The sequence below is a fragment of the Bos indicus x Bos taurus genome, chromosome 2 (genome assembly GCF_003369695.1).
Source record: "Bos indicus x Bos taurus breed Angus x Brahman F1 hybrid chromosome 2, Bos_hybrid_MaternalHap_v2.0, whole genome shotgun sequence".
In the NCBI taxonomy this organism is placed as follows: domain Eukaryota; kingdom Metazoa; phylum Chordata; class Mammalia; order Artiodactyla; family Bovidae; genus Bos; species Bos indicus x Bos taurus.
Genome location: NC_040077.1, coordinates 20,068,825 through 20,085,265, shown reverse-complemented (window position 1 = coordinate 20,085,265; position 16,441 = coordinate 20,068,825). Strand labels below are relative to the sequence as shown.

At 40.8% G+C, this 16,441-nt stretch overlaps 1 long non-coding RNA gene across 1 annotated transcript; it reads right to left on the bottom strand.

Annotated features, from left to right (window-relative positions):
• Positions 1-1,619: 1,619 nt before the first annotated feature.
• LOC113901950 lies at positions 1,620-11,303 on the bottom strand. Its single transcript, XR_003513613.1, has 3 exons — positions 11,247-11,303; positions 10,221-10,293; positions 1,620-3,709 (listed from the first exon to the last, which is right to left on the bottom strand). It is a non-coding gene; the product is annotated as an uncharacterized LOC113901950 (long non-coding RNA).
• Between the last annotated feature and the right edge of the window lie 5,138 nt (positions 11,304-16,441).

Genomic DNA, 16,441 nt, shown 5'->3' with positions numbered 1-16,441 from the left:
AGAGTGAATGCGATGATCAGCAATGCCCAAATGCAAACCTCAAGGCAACAAAGCAGTGAGCCCCCAGGGCAGGCTGTGAGGACAGGAAGCCACTGGAATCTGGTTGCTAGGAGACACTCCTCTCGCTTTTGCTGGCGGCAGGAAGATGTCCTTGAGCGTGGCTTCCCCTGGGGTCGGCTTTGGACAAGCCGCGAAGCAGTCTGTCTTGGCTAGTGCCATCCTCCCAGTAGGACTGACCAGTCCATGGCTGCAGGTGACGTGGAGGGGCAATGACGGGCTCTGTTACCTCAGCAAGTTTCTCACACATGCCCTGCCTTTCTGATAGACTCTTGAAATCAAGAACTATTTCATATGTCTATTCTGGGTTTTGAGGATATGGCAAAGGTAGATCCCTGTATGATGCTTACATCTGTGAGAATTTTGCAACATGAAATTACATGAAACAGGGGACTTCCCTGGCAGTCCAGTAGTTAAGATTCTGCTTCCACTGCAGAGGTTGTGGGTTCAACCCTTGGTCAGGGAACTAAGACCCCACATGCCATGTTGGGCAGTGAGGTCAAAACAAAACCAATAAATAAATACATAAACACACAAATAAATAAAATGATAGGAAACAGCCTACAAGTGCTGCAGGGGAAAAGAGGGATAGGATAATTAGTTAATAGGAATAGAAAGAGATGTCCTGGGAGAGAGAACTGGGGCTGGGGGTGTTGCTTAGGGAAGGATGACTCTCACAGGAGAATAACATTGACCTGGGAGAGCTCTCTTGGGGGCAGGTGGGGTGGAGGACTGTGAACCTTGTCTATCTTGCTCGCAAAAATATCCTTAGTACCTAGGTCAGTGATTGGTAGAAGGTGCAGCCTCAGTGCTCAATGGAGTTAAAAAATTAAGGTGCTGCTGGCAGATTCTGAGCCTGGTAGAGAAGAAAGTTTTGTGGTTTATAAGTGCTCTTCCTTTTAAAAAAAATTATTTTAATTAGGGGATAATTGCTTTATAATATTGTGATGGTTTTTGCCATACGTCAATATGAATCAGTCACAGGTATATATGTGTCCCCCTACATCCTGAATCCCTATCCCTCCCTCTCTCCCCACCTTATCCCACCAGGTTATCACAGAACACCGGCTTTGGGTGCCCTGCTTCATACATCAACCTCACACTGGTCATCTATTTTACATATGGTAGTGTGTATGTTTCCATGCTGTTCTCTCAAATCATCCCACCCTCTCCTTCTCCCACTGAGTGCGAAAGTCTGTTCTTTTTTTTTTTTCATTATCTTAATTTTATTTTATTTTTAAACTTTACAATATTGTATTAGTTTTGCCAAACATTGAAATGAATCCACCACAGGTATACATGTGCTCCCCATCCTGAACCCTTCTCCCTCCTCCCTCCCCATACCATCCCTCTGGGTCATCCCAGTGCACCAGCCCCAAGCATCCAGTATTGTGCATCGAACCTGGACTGGCAACTTGTTTCATACATGATATTACACATTTTACAATGCCATTCTCCCAAATATTCCCACCCTCTCCCTCTCCAACAGAGTCCATAAGACTGTTCTATACTCAGTGTCTCTTTTGCTGTCTCGTACACAGGGGGTTATTGTTACCATCTTTCTAAATTCCATATATATGTGTTAGTATACTGTATTGGTGTTTTTCTGTCTGTTCTTTATGTCTGTGTCTCCTTGCTGCCCTGCGTTTAGAATCATCGGTACCACCTTTCCAGATTCCATACAAGTGCTCTCTCAAATGCATTATTTCTCAAATACATGCAGTTTATTTATATGCCAATTACAACTCAGTGAAGCTATTGAAAATACATGATCTCATTAGCTATTTACAACTTGGTGCAGGGCACCTGCTCATTATTTCATTTCACAGAGGAAGAAACAGAAGGACCCAGAGAGGCACATGGCTTGCCTGAGTTTAAATGTTTCAGAAGCCAAGACTTCTGGGTCTTCTGTCTCCACACACCTCATTTGCCCCCTTCTGGGAGCAGCTCTCTGCTGAGAGGCTTGGGACAAGGCCAGCCTCTGGTGGAGGAGGCCAGCCAGGAGGCGGTGACAAATGGCTGTTTATGAGGTGACTGTGGTGCTGGCTCTGGGGACTGGAGAGGAAGACAGGCGAGCAGGGTTCTCTCTCTCTCTCTTTCACCCTGTGCTTTGCTCGCTTTGCCTTTCCTCCCCATTCTCCCTCAATCGCTGCCGGGGTCCGGACCTCTGAGGACATTCCTTGCTAAGCGTCACGTGTGTGGACTCCATGACTGCCACAGTGGCCACAGGGCCAGCTTTGGGACAATACTGTCCACAGAGGAAAGGGCAACCTTCCCCTCCCCAGTTCTATTGAGATAGAATTGACATATAACATTGTCTAAATTCAAATTATGCAATATAATGCAAATTGCATGTTTGCAAATTTGCATATTGCAAAATGACTACCAAAAAAAAGATTAGTTAACATTCATCACCTCATATAATTACAATTTGTTTCCCTTGTGATGAGAACCTTTTAAGATCTACTCTTAGCCATGTCTGAATATACGATACTGTACTGTTAACTGTAGTCAGCATGCTGTACGTTGCATCCCTAGGGCTTATGGATCTTACAACTGCAAGTAACTGTAACTTTGGACCATTTTCACCCAATCCCCTCACCCACTGCCCCTGTCTCTGGCAAGTGCAAATCTGATCTCTGTTTTGAGTTTGTTATTTTTTAGATTCCACGTATAAGTGAGATCATACAGTATTGTCTTTCTCTGACTCATTTCACATAGCATAATGCCCTCGAGAGCAGCACCTTTTGGATCTGAAGCATGATATCTGTGGCACCTCTTGAAGAGGTCTGATATAAAGAGAATATGAAGAATGAGATTTGGAGCCCGTCAAATATTACTCGTATTTAGACCGCACTTGTGACTGTTGCATTTAAATAGGTATTTAAAAGACTATCTTAATGGGCTTCCAGATCTGGTTTCAAAAATAGTCATGCAACTCTCACATGTGTGAATGAAAATCACCAAATTTTGACTTGAAAATTAAATGGCCTCACAAATATAAGCCATTAGACCATGTGAGAGAGGCCATATAGTCCCGGGGGCTTCAGAAGCAGATGACTGAAGTTGGAATCCACATTCTCCCATTTATTGAAAACTAGGTGTTACTTAACCTCTTTGAGTCTCAGTTTCCTACTTAACAGGTTTGTGTGCCAGTTAAATAATAAACTAAATATAAAGAATTGTTTGCAGCTCCAGTGATCACCTTCTGGCTGGTCACCACCGTCTCCTCCATCATCAGCTCATCATCTTCATCAGCTGCATTACCAAAAACAGTCTGTCCTAGCCCGTGGCACTAGAGAAAAGCGGACTTGCTTCCTTTAGCATCTGGAGTCTCCCAAGGCTGAAGGTTATATTCCTAATGCTACAACTTCAATGATTTTTACCCTTATACCTCCTTCGATAGTCTTTTTCTCCCCTACCAACTTGCTCATCTAGAGCTGTTCCACTTGAAGGGCTTCTTAGTACACATTTGTTGAGTAAATGTATGAAATGAACCGCATCACATCCAGTGAGGATTCTTCCTTTGTGAAGGGTTGTGGTGGTGGTTGGTGAATAGTGTTGATAAACAAGAGTGACTTGGGACAAGGGTTTCTGTGGGGTCAGGTGCTAGATTCTCAACCCAGTCATTCAGAAATTCCTTTTCATTAAACTGCAAAGCAACCAATTGGAAAAGAAAAATTCAGTCAACTAGTTCTTTTATGGAAAACACCCAGGTTAGCAAGCTTTTTCTCCCACTCTGATGTCCTCTCATCGGCCTCTGCAGTGGCGTGGCTAGATTGAGTCATGGTCCCCACCACAGCCTTACCTAAGGCTCCTGTGACACAGCCTCCAGTTCAGTGTGTGTTCCAGCCCCAAAGCACTCAGCCAGCTGCTCTAGAAAGAGCAGGCTTGACCATCTCCAGCCCCTTCACCAAGCCTCAGTGACCTGTTCTCATAGTCATCTTGCTGCTGAAGCCCAGTTTGCATCAGAGTACAGATAAGGGGTAGAACAGCAATATTAACCGCCTGAATAAAAGGCAAATGGGAACAGGATTTTTTTTTTAAGCCAGCAAGGAGCTCAAGAAATCAGCCTGAGTGAAAGGCAGTTTGGGGCCAGTATCTTCCCGAGAGGTATTATACCAATACATGGAAACAAGAGGTCCCTTGTCCCTTCTTAATAAGAGTCAAACAGATATAAAACCACCTTTTAGTCTTTTAGTCATACTTCAAAGTAAAAAAAAAAATTTTTTTAAGTATTAGGCCTGTATTTTCCTTTATTAGCAGAAGCATTTCTTCATATTCTCCCAAGAATGCTAGTGGCTAATAGTGACCTCGAACAGGTTCTAGGATCCTGGCAAACTCACTTAACTCTGGCTGCTCCATCCCCAGGAGCTCAGACTGCCAGTCTCCAGTCATCTCAGCTGGGGATCTGGCTTTGCATTTCTTTGCATAAATTCAGCCCATGGGTCTCATCCTAAAGTAACATCAGATGTGTATCCAAGAAGCACTTTTCTTTCAGATTTATTTGCCTATCTGCCAATCCAGTCCTTAAATATTTTCACACAGTCTGTATATTCCAAAAGATGCCTTGTCTGTCTTCTTGACTACTGTATCTCTAAAACTTAGCCTATGTCTGGAATAGCATAATCACCGAAAGAATATTTGTTCAGTAAATAATCAAATGATTATCAAATACCCACTATGTATTGAAACTGGAGGCTATCGATATCATAAAACACGGTTCCTGACGTCACTGTTGGTATTCACAATTCTTTTTCAGCCTGGCTTTGTACCTCATCAGAAATATAGATTTCAAGGCTGCTAATGCTCTTTTTATATTCAATTGACTGGCCGTTTCAGTAATTGACTGCGTAGTGCATTAACACAGATGCAAAATTCCCTTCAGAGACAAATGAGGGGAAAAAAAAATAATCAGCTTCACATCAGACAGATTCTCATCATTTCTCCCTAAAGTGCACAGCACCTAGTCACTAATGGCTGTAGGAGACTTTGGAGACACTGATCTAATGACTGCACCATTTCCTACAGGTCTTGTTAGCTCCTAAAACCATATGTAAGAAGTTATTGTATTTGGCTTTCTTAAGCCCTGTTTTAAAAGCAAGGCATTTAATTAGTGCTTGTTAAGATGTTGCGAGCGCTCTGACCACTTCTGTCACCCCTGCTGTTTCTTCTTGGTCAGCATATTTTCTGGAAGTGTTGTTTCCAGGAAAGCACACGAGATGCTTCTCTGCTTGGAAGCTGTGTGTGTCCACACGAAGCCGGTTTGGAATGGAGACCCAGGACCTCGTCAGACTGGCCGTGCAGGAAGGGCCTCTGTGTTCCCAGCAGCTTCTTTGAAAGACCTCTGGTTTTGACATATTTATTGAGAAAGCTGAGACCTCAAAATGGGTTTAGGACCACTATAGGAGCCCTAGAGAAGAAGGTCACAAAAGGGAAATGTATTCGAAATATTAAATCTAAACATGTTTCTAAACATTTCATAAAAGGGGAGTTTGCTTGAAAGGATATAATTTTCAGTTACTCTAAGAGATGCTAGGAAAACTGCAAAACAGTTCATGGCACTGAGAAATCCACTGATACGAAAATAATAAATATGTTGAATATGGTTCTATTAAATTTGCAAATACTTAATACCATTAATTTAATTCAATTAATTAAATTTAAAATTCAAGCTGGTTTTAAACAGTCAGACAATTTTACTGAGTTTTCCCCAGAATCCTTTATCCACATTCAGATTAGAAGGGTTTGATATCTGTGGTTTATGAATCACAAATGCATGCCAAATCCAGTTCTAAAAAATATTACAGGACAATAAAATATGAATTTGTGGATATGAGGAAATATATGTGTCTAAATAGATTAAGGAATGTTATATAACCAACTAAGAGAATTTACTTATATCCCCCCTCCAACATCCCAAACATATATTTAAAGTTTCATGTTGGTTATTGCATAAGTGATAATTTAAAAAATTTTCCACTCTCTTTGAAATGTGCTCTTTTAAGGTAATCCTTAATTAAAGAGGAAGTCCAATGAATGTAATTTACACTTAGCCAAATTATTAAATCTCCATATTCCCTAAGAAATTTCTATTGGAATCCCTTTTGCCTCCATAACTGAAACCTTTAAATATATGGAAGGCCTCAGTGAAGGATTAGCATTTGGCACCGGGTGTAAACATTTCCTGTTGGGCCCTCAACCACTAACAAGCTTCTTATTTGGGAAAGAGGGGCAGGAAAGGTGGGAGGGAGGGAAGATAGGGGAGAAGTTGGCCAACTCAACATCTGAAATCTTGATCATGGTTTTCGCTTTGCACTGATGATCAGTGGTATTGGTGTCTATCCGTGTGTCTTTCCCTGTTTGGATGGAGAGGACCCAAGACCATCTGCAGTCATGATGGTTAGTAGAGCAGCCCAGACAGATATCTGGCTGCATCCCTGCCCCTGAAGCAGTTGTTGGCCACTCCTGATTCCCTTTGAACGTATTACCGTGATTCACCAGTTTCTTGATGTGAGCGAGAGTCAAGTCCTGGCTTCAGTCTAGTTGGAAACAAGATTTATGAAATGAGGAGGGGTATCCCCTTTGCTGGAAGAATGGCTGTTTTCGTCGGCATAGGGTTTAATGATGCAGCAGGTTCCTCTGCACCCTGAACAACTCACTCTTTGAACACGGAGAGAAATAGCGCATCAGAAAATTATTTTCATGGTGTTGCCATGTTTACTGTTTCCTGTGATCTTTGCCTGAAAGTGTTTTTAACAAAAATGAGGGTTGAGCAAAGAAATATTTGAGCCAGGGGATGAAAGGGGTTGTTATTATGTTTCCTTTCCAGGTTAATGTGGTGGCCTTTGATTTAAGCACCATAGACTTAAGACAGGATATGACACCAATTAAAAACATGAAACTTAATTTTTGGACTAAACGATTACATACTCTTTCTTCTGATATCTTGTTGATGGTTACTGACATGACATTTATTTCTCAACCACAATCCTAAATGTATTGGATTGGATTGATTTAAGGTACACAGGGCAACTGAGAGCAGTGCACATAAAAGTCTAGACCCATCTCCCAAACTGTAAAGTAGCTCTTTGCTCTTCCCTTGTCAGCACAAGGTCAAGAACACAGGCAAGCTGACTCTGTGAGCCCCAGACCCACTCATCTTGGTTGGAGGCAGATTTAAATTTAAGCTCTAAATATCAAAACAAAATAATTGATTTTACCTCCTAAAGTACAGCAGGGGGAAAAAATTAATAACTTCTCTTTAGCTTTACATTTAAATTGCATTTTTTCACAAGACTTTTTGTATTTATTGAAAACCAACTGTAAATAGTAATCACAATATACTACATGATGAATTATTAAAAATATGAAAAGTAGTGTGCTATATCTGGGTGACAGTATGTTTAAATAATAAAATTGAATATTCATATTTAATCCAATGCAACAAAGAGTGAAAGTGAAGGCATGCAAATTAACAAGCCAGGTCAAACTCCTCATCTTTTCTCTTAGGTACCTTGTTTCACTCTAACTAATGATCCCATGAAAAAAGTATTAGTGGTTTCAGTTCAGCCCCTGGTGGTCTATGTCACATATTACATAACCCGCTGGTGGGTCCTCCAGGGCTATATTCTATTGATAGACAGTAGGCTTTTATAATTCTGTCTGTGTGTGTGTGACCTACCTATTATACACTTGAAAATACCGAAAATATTTATTAAAAGGAGACAAGTTAAATTTTGTAAGACCTTTCAATGAGTTTAAAAATTTCACACCTGCAACTCTACACTAAGTGCTCAAGTTATTATGTTTAAAAGAAAAAAGCTACTCGTAACTTTGACTCCTTGTGGAAAATTACCAAACACACTGCAGTTTTTTTAACCACGAAAATCCCTATTTCCCCTGTGTGGTTAGCTCCTCACTGTGTCTCCAAGGAGTCTATGGAAGTCTGAAGCACTGCAGAAAAATGAGAATTTCCACACTTAAATGCAGCCAAAGCAGCATTTTTAATGATTAAAAATAAGAGCAGAAGTGGAAGAGGAAGGGACCCTGGGTCCTTGTTTTGTTTTTTTGCTCCCCTAAAAAAATAAGAGTGTGGGGTGTTCCAGGTGAGAGTCAAATGTGGGCCTGTTTTTAATTTTTACAGGATTTTTTTTTTTAAGGAAAAAACCTCCCTTAAATCTCCTCACTGTCATTTGCATGCCGTGAACGCTAAAATGAAAAGGAGGCATCAAGGCCAAATTCACCCGTTAACGGCTTTTGTGAGCTGTCAGGAGCAGTTCTCAGGATCTGGGCTTTTATTTCAGTTTGCGAAATAAGTGTGCATTTTTGACGAGTTCTTTCCATCGTTCAGTTGAATGTACACAGCAGATGCTTCCAGTATGACATCCACCCACCCTCCCACACAGGTTTTATACATTTAAAGAAGATGAATATCTTTAGCCCCTTAGTAATCACATTTTTAAAAGCTCAATATTTGGATCAGAGAGTAGAATACTTTCATAGGCAACTCTCGTGGGCAAACGTGCTAATTGTTTTCTATGCCACCCTTTCATTGTGTGCGAGCGGATAGCAAAATGGTGGTTCCAGCATTTTGTTGTATGAGGGCTTCTTTGCAGACAGCCTCCCATCTCGGATCACATAACCAGTTCGTGTAAGAGAGAAAAGCCACATTTCCCACGCTCAGGCACGGATTCAATAAAGCATACACAGATCTTCCTCTCCTTACTGCTCTGCAGATGCTCAAGAAAAATTTTAGATACATTCGATACAAAGAGAGTAAATCCTGGTTAAAATTTTAAAAATGTAACAGAAATGATGTTTCAGTTAAACACGTAACTCCATGGTGTTGGTAAATGCAGATATTATGCATAGACTAACGTCCCAGTTAGAAATCTACCTTGAGAAAAGATCCAAGACAGTGTGAGCATAGAGAATATGAATGTTTTACTTGTGAATAAATGATCTTTCCAGATCAAGGTTGAGGTCATTGGCAAGCAAGTTTAGGTGAGCTCATTCCACAGTTATTTGCACATGCAAATCCGGCTTCTAAATTTTTCTTACCTTTTTCTGTCTTTTGTTCATGAAAAGATCTTTGATTAATTTCTTAAAATAAAAATATTCAAATAATTGAGCAATATAATAATTAAGCTTTGCTTCTAGTATCCATTATGAACTAGCTCCTAAATAGAACCAAAGGTAAGATAGATTTTGACTTACCTTTTACTGGATCTCAAATAGAAGAGAGATAAATTTGACTGAGAGAAGAATGTGACATTGCTCTGTATTGCCTACAGCTGAATCACCACTCTCTTTTGTCTGAAGGAAAACATTTTCTTCTCAATGAGGTGTATATTTTTAAGACTGAGAAAAACAGGGGGATAGCATTTTTTTTTTGCCATTTGACTGAAATTTCCAAACATTGAGATTATAAAAACAATGGTGCTACATAAAACAGACCTGCAGCAACACTGTTTATGGCACACACAACAGTATTATTTCTGTTTGGTGTGGAGAAATTGTAAATAGGAGTGTGTAAAGCTATTAAATCTAGAAGCAGGAGGACTCTTACGGCAAGGTTTATTATACCAATGTCTGAAAAAAGCCTTACTTTTTTATCTGTGGGTGTTAAATCTTCGTGTTTGCAACAGTATTTTAACTCCGGAGCTATTTATCTGGTAGCATCTTCGAGAAAAAGGAAATGGACAGATGTCCATAAACAAAGGGCTCCACCTGGTGGTAAAGGGAAGGTATGAAATGTCGATGAGAACTAATGCTGTAAAGGGCGAACAGATGGAAAGGCAGCATCTACGCGAGAGTGTGTGTGTGTGTGTGTGTGTGTGGCAATAAATATATTTGATGCAGAACAATAACACATCCCCCAAATTTGGATTTCAATGTTGATATAGCTTTACAGTTAACACTTTATTATTTCTTTCAAATTCAATCCTTCTAACATATTTACAAGTTATTTTATTCCAAATGCATCCATCAGAACATACATAACGTGTGACCCTGACAGACAGGAAGCAGAATAGAAGGCAAACTCTCCATATCACCCGATCATCTTACTTTTAAGTACAATACCAACCAGTAGACAAATTTAAACAAAGAAAGCATTTGTTCCAACCCAAGGGTGTTCCTTGGGTAACTTCGTGGCTCACCTCATTAGGAAGGACTGGAGAGCATGTGGTACAGAATTCAATCGGGAGGAAAGGAGTAATTTCAAATCCATGCCTAAAACACAGAAAATTGCTCATTTTAAAATGGCATTTCTGGCTGAAATGTTGAAGAATTTGAATCTACATATTGTGACTCTTCCACCTTTTGAAACTCTAAAATTAGACGAGGAATTACACATACCAAATGCTATGCAAAATGTAAAATAGGCACACCGTTTATGGCTCTCGACGTAAGGTGGAAATTAAATCTTCAGCCTCCAATAAAATTGTATTTCTGTAATAAAACTGCTGCACTTTGACACTGGACTACATTGAATCCCAAATTAAACACCCCATTTACTGTACTGTAACAAGAAAAAGAGTTCGCTGCACTGAACACTATTACAGATAGAAAAAGGTATTATATTTTGCCTTGCCATCTAGGTGGAGTCCCCCCAAACAGGCGCTTGCCCCACCCCTTCTTTCTTAGAACATAACATATTTTGACGAAGGGAAAATTGAAGGTTTGTCTTTCATTGCTAAAGCGTCTGTTTCTTCCTTAATTATACAAACCTGCATAGGGGAGTAGGTCTAAAAAAGTCCATCAAGTACTCTACTTAGTACAAAATGTCCTATTGCGTTTCATGGATAACTCAGCCCCGTAAGCAGAAACAGCCGGTGTGCTCAGGGCTGGGGACATTTCTTTATGCGTTATATACAATGGAGGTGTTCTCCCAGAGAACTTACACCCACTGCCCCCTCCATAGCTACATCTGCAGTGTACACATATTGCTACAGAATCTATGGGGGGTTTAAACTTAGGATCTGTTCACACAGGTTATGTATTTATCTCACGCAGTGTTGATTTAGAAGAATTAGACGGGATATTGTTTTAAGATGCTGGTTGATTCCACACCCGCCGCCCCCAAGCCAGCACGGCCATCCGGCATTTCTGAAGGGGCTTTATGAGAAGTTAAAATCGACAGAGGTGAGAAGTAGAGAACGATGAATACTAATGTTGCTTCTTACCAACTGAAGAGCAGGCCGGCAGGACGGGATGCTGTGTGTCGGTGTCTCTGCCTTCCTCCCGCCGGCCCCGCGGAGCCCCCCTCTAGTGGACGGAAGGGGGAATTGCCTCTCCCGGCGGCCTTTCTCCTTGGCACATATACCTCCCCTCCCCCTCTCTCAGGAGATGGTGGATATTATTAACCTTCAAGCACGATACAGCGAGATGAATGTTAATCGTGAAGGGATTTCTAATCAAGTTTAATGGTGTAGGACAGAGAGAAGTTGTGTTAGCAGTTTCAATTCTGCTAGAAATGCTAATTGTTGCATTTCATGTAATAGGTGAGGATCATATGAACGTGGTAACAGCTCTGTTTCCATTTGGAAGTTGTTGCCTGTAATTTTGAGACAAGTATGGAGGAAAGGGACAGAGTCCTTAGTGCTGACGACTTGTCAAGAAGCTAATTTCTTGGGAACCATTAGATATTTAGGGCTTGATGTCTACTCAGTTCAAGAAAAGAGTGAACTCCTGGGAGAAAAATCGCTGAGTATGAGAAGCCCTGGGGAGGTTTTGAATCTGCAAGTATCACATGTCTCCACTAAAGGATGCAGAGGTTACAGTATTGAGTCACTGATGAGAAGAGCACTTCCATCTTTTATGTTTCCCTTTATGGTTCACTGCCATTTTTGCCAACATGTGAAGGTAACTTAAAAAAACAAACAAACTTATTTTGTATTGGGGTATAGCCTACTAATAATGTTGTCATAGTTTCAGGAGACAGTGAAGGGACTCAGCCATACATATACATGTATCCATTCTCCCCCAAATTCGCCTCCCATCCAGTCTGCCACATAACATTGAACAGAGTTCCATGTGCTATACAGGAAGTCCTTGTTGGTTATCCATTTTAAGTATAGCCGCATGTACGATTTTTTTTAAAGCAGATATTTCACCCTGACTTTGGAAATAGAGCACTTAAGAGTCCTAGATGAGCAAGGGGAGAGTCCCCATTCTCTGGCCTCTGTCTTCCTCATTGACTCATGAGTCATTGCCTGTGCTCTGATGTAAGGATGCCCTACTGTACCCAGCGCTGATGCTCCCACTCTGGTGAAGTTGGCATCTCCTGTACTTCTGTTGTCTGTCCTGGTCCCCTGGCTACTTGAGCTGCGGTTCTTGCAGGGCAGATATGTACATGGAAGTGAGGGTGCTGGGCTGTGCTTAGTCGCTCAGTTGTGTCTGACTCTTTGCAACCCCATGGACTGTACCCTGCCAGGCTCCTCTGTCCAAGGGGATTCTCCAGGCAAGAATACTGAAGTGGGTTTCAATGCTCTCCTCCAGGGGATCTTCCCAATCCAGGGATCAAACCCAGGTCTCCCACATTGCAGCCATATTCTTTACCATCTGAGCCACCAGGGAAGCCCAAGAATACTGGAGTGGGTAGCCTATCCCTTCTCCAGGGGATCTTCCAGAGCCAGGAATCTAACTGGGGTCTGCTGCATTGCAGGCAGATTCTTTACAAGCTGAGCTTCCAGTATTAGATGTTAAATGAGCAATGTCTTCAGTGCATACTTTTACTTGACTTTGATTACTTTGTATGGCTCAAGCCTAAACCACTCTAGTACTGTCATAAATTACCTGCCAATGAACTGGAAAGCCTTTTGCTGCAGTGCAATTTACCAGTTCAGTGTGGGCCTTGAAAAGTTTCCTTGTATTTTCATAGTTTACATGCTCAGTCTAAGTTTAAAAAACATCTAAGTGATAAATACAAAAGATCAAAAGATAGTCCTGAAGGCTCTGCACCTGTATGGAGATGGTTCATTTTAACTGTGTTGTGCCGGCCTCTGTTTTTGGCTATTGTCATCATTTATCCTTTTTTTTTTTTTTTTACAGACTCCTCAAAAAATGATTCAGTGTAGAGGAGATAAAAGTGATTCCCGGGTGTTAACATAAGAAGTGAAATCAGTGACCAACATTAGTTTCCCATCAATAATGATAATTATGCTAATTAGTCCAGGCATCACACACCTGTGCAAAGCCCTTATCCCTATTTTACAGATGAAGTAACTGAGACACCAAAGGTTAATTGCTGGCACAAAGCCATGCCGCAACTTTGTCAGTACCACAGTTTAAATCTCCCACTCTTGCTTCCTTGGCAATAGAGAAATTATTCTTCTTTTCAAAGAAGGGAAATTTATTGCTTGCATCACAGGAGATAGGCACTGATGAACAACAGAACAAAGAGATCACATATTGTTCTAAATTTGTAGAATCTTTCTGTGTTAGTGGAGACTTACTGTATTTTCTAGGTTGGAGTTATTTTAGTGTCTAAAATTCCACATTATGTACTGTTAGCAAAATCAATAGTCACCCATCCGAATGAGGAGATGGTGGTTAGAAATGGCACAGACCCCCGCGTATCCTTGTTTGAAGATAGAGTCAGTTCAGTGAGATCCTCTACTTCTTTTCATTTTCTTTCCCAGAAGAATATGTGTTTTTTCCCTCCCCAAATGTTTCAGTGAATGTTGCAGCTGTGCAGCAAGAGGCAGTTTTGCATGCATATATTCTGAGAACAATGTGGAGTATTTATCCCAGGGGATTAAAAAAACCCCCGCAACAACAAACTTGAAAACAGATGGTTCTGATACAATCTGATAAGAATGTAAACAGGAAAATATCTTTGTTGACTTATTTCTTAGTAATTAGTAATAATTAGTTATTGTCTGGAGATGAATTACAGTTTTGATTTCGCAAGTGTGGCCACCAACAGCCTCTGAAAGTGAAACCAAATTTCTGAAATTGGTAAGGAATTACTGACTCCCACTGAAACCTCCCCATTAACATTCTCCTTGATTGATATATAAGAATGAAAACTCTGGAAAGGATCATTTCTGCATTCTTAATTGTTTCATTTGTTACCGTATGATTGAGAGATATTAAAGCCCTATAATCAAGCCATAAATGGGTTCACTTGAAAAATAACTTAAAATGTCTCTACAGCTTAGAGCACTAACACTCTGCTTCCTTCTCTCCCTCCTTCCCTCCCTCCCTCCGTTCCGTTCCTTCTTTCTTTTTCTGATCTTAGATGAAGATAAAATCTTCTCTCTTTAGAGCCTGAACTGGTTTTCTTTGAACTCATTATACTTCTTTGTCAAAGACTGTATTTAGGCTGATTATTGAGATTCAGTGTTTTTGGTATTTTTGCTGAATCACGCAGCCTGCAGGATGGTTCCCTGTGTGCTTAGTCGCTCAGTCACGTCCAACTCTTTCCAACCCTTACGGACTGTAGTCCACCAGGCTCCATGGCGTTTTTCCAGGCAAGAATACTGGAGTGGGTTGCCAGGGGATCCAGGGGATCCTCCCGACCCAGGGATGGAACCCAAATCTGTGTCTTCTGCATTGCAGGCAGATTCTTTACCCGCTGAGCTATCGAGGAAGCCCTTAGATTCAATAAATATTTAATAAGTGCTTCCTATTTCGTAGGCACTGGCAATACAAAGGTGAATCATACACGCTTTCTTCTTTTATAGGACTTGCGGTTTAGATGGAGAGGCAGGTACATAAACAAACACATGTGCATGCCTGCTCAGTTGTGTTTGACTTTGTGACACACGGACTGTAGCCTGCCAGGCTCCTCTGTCCATGGAACTTTCCAGGCAAGAAGATTGGAGTGGTTTGTCTTTCCTACTCACAGGGATCTTCCTCACCCATGGATCTAACATGTGTCTCTTGGATTAGCAGGCAGATTCTTTACCACTGTGCCTCCACAAATAACTGTCCCTCAGTGGTGATGAAGTGTGTGAAGTGACATAGAGAAGAGTGGGGAAAAGGGTGCATTCCTTGGGTGAATGGGGAGCTTTACAAAGGAAATATTAGATTAGATCTTAAATATTACTGTGTCGAATCCTGGCTGCAGGGATCCACAGGTTGTGAGATCCTGAATGAAAAATTAACATTCAAATTGCCAGCCAGTTCTTTGGATAAGTTCTTCAGTTGAAACTGAACAATTAAAACATTAGTTGTTTGGGCAACATGTAAGATCATGGGATTCTGCCACTATCGGGAAGTTTTGAGAGGTACTTTTCTTTCAAAAGGCAATACTTGTAACAGAAAACTTAAGGTGCATGCCTCCATTATATTATACCATTGGAAAGAGTAACCCCTTCTTTAATATTGCAATTCAGCCATCTGAAAATATTTTCTAGTAAAGTAAACGAATACAGGTAGTCTATGAAGTATATCCCAGAGATCCTTGGGACTTCTTTTTTTAAAAAAACAGTATTCAACAAATATTTAATAAGTGTTCTATATGCCATATGCTGTGCTAGGCATGTGGATTAAGAAAATAAATAATATATGTAACCTCTCCTTGTGGAACAAGGTCTAGTGGGAAAGGACAATGTCAAACAGGTAACTATTCAAATTATTTACTAATTAAAATGTGACCAGCACTAATGTATGTATTATATGTGATAAACACTGTTGTTAGGTCTACTCAGCTTGATCTGGTGACAGCAACTTGATTTTATTTTTGAGAACTACCCTTCACCATTGCATGCAACCTTGATGGGGGTGTCAATCAAGTTCCCTCCCCTCCCCATCCTAGCTTGTGATCCAAAATAGACCAGTCAGGGGCTCTTTTTTAAGAATGAGCGGGATCTCTTTCTCGTTTTATAGTCTAATATCCTGAAAATCTGTACCTGATTCGTTCCTAGCCTTTCCTTTGGTTTTGAGAATTACCTATATCCTTCCAGGGCTTCCTTGGTGGCTCAGACGGTAAAGCGTCTGCCTGCAATGCAGAAGACCTGGGTTCGATTCCTGCGTTGGGAAGATCCCCTGGAGAAGGAAAAGGCAATCCAGTCCAGCACTCTTGCTTGGGAAATCCCATGGATGGAGGACCCTGATAGGCTACAATCCATGGGGTCGCAAAGAGTCGGACACGACTGAGCGACTTCACTTTCACTTTCTTTCTATATCCTTCCAATGCATTTGTTAAGTTAATCAGCTTCCACTGCTTGCAAACAGTAATAGTATGTATAGAACTGCCTCAAAATCCAGGAATCAAACAAGAAGTAAACTAAGATGTGGCATGATTTTGAGGGTTTGGTGGAGTTTAAGAATAGAGAATTCATTTGACTGTGATGCTTAGAATACTCTATTTTTGCATAGCATGATTTTGGTGACATAGATTAATTTCTGTTTTCTTGCATCTGTAACAAAT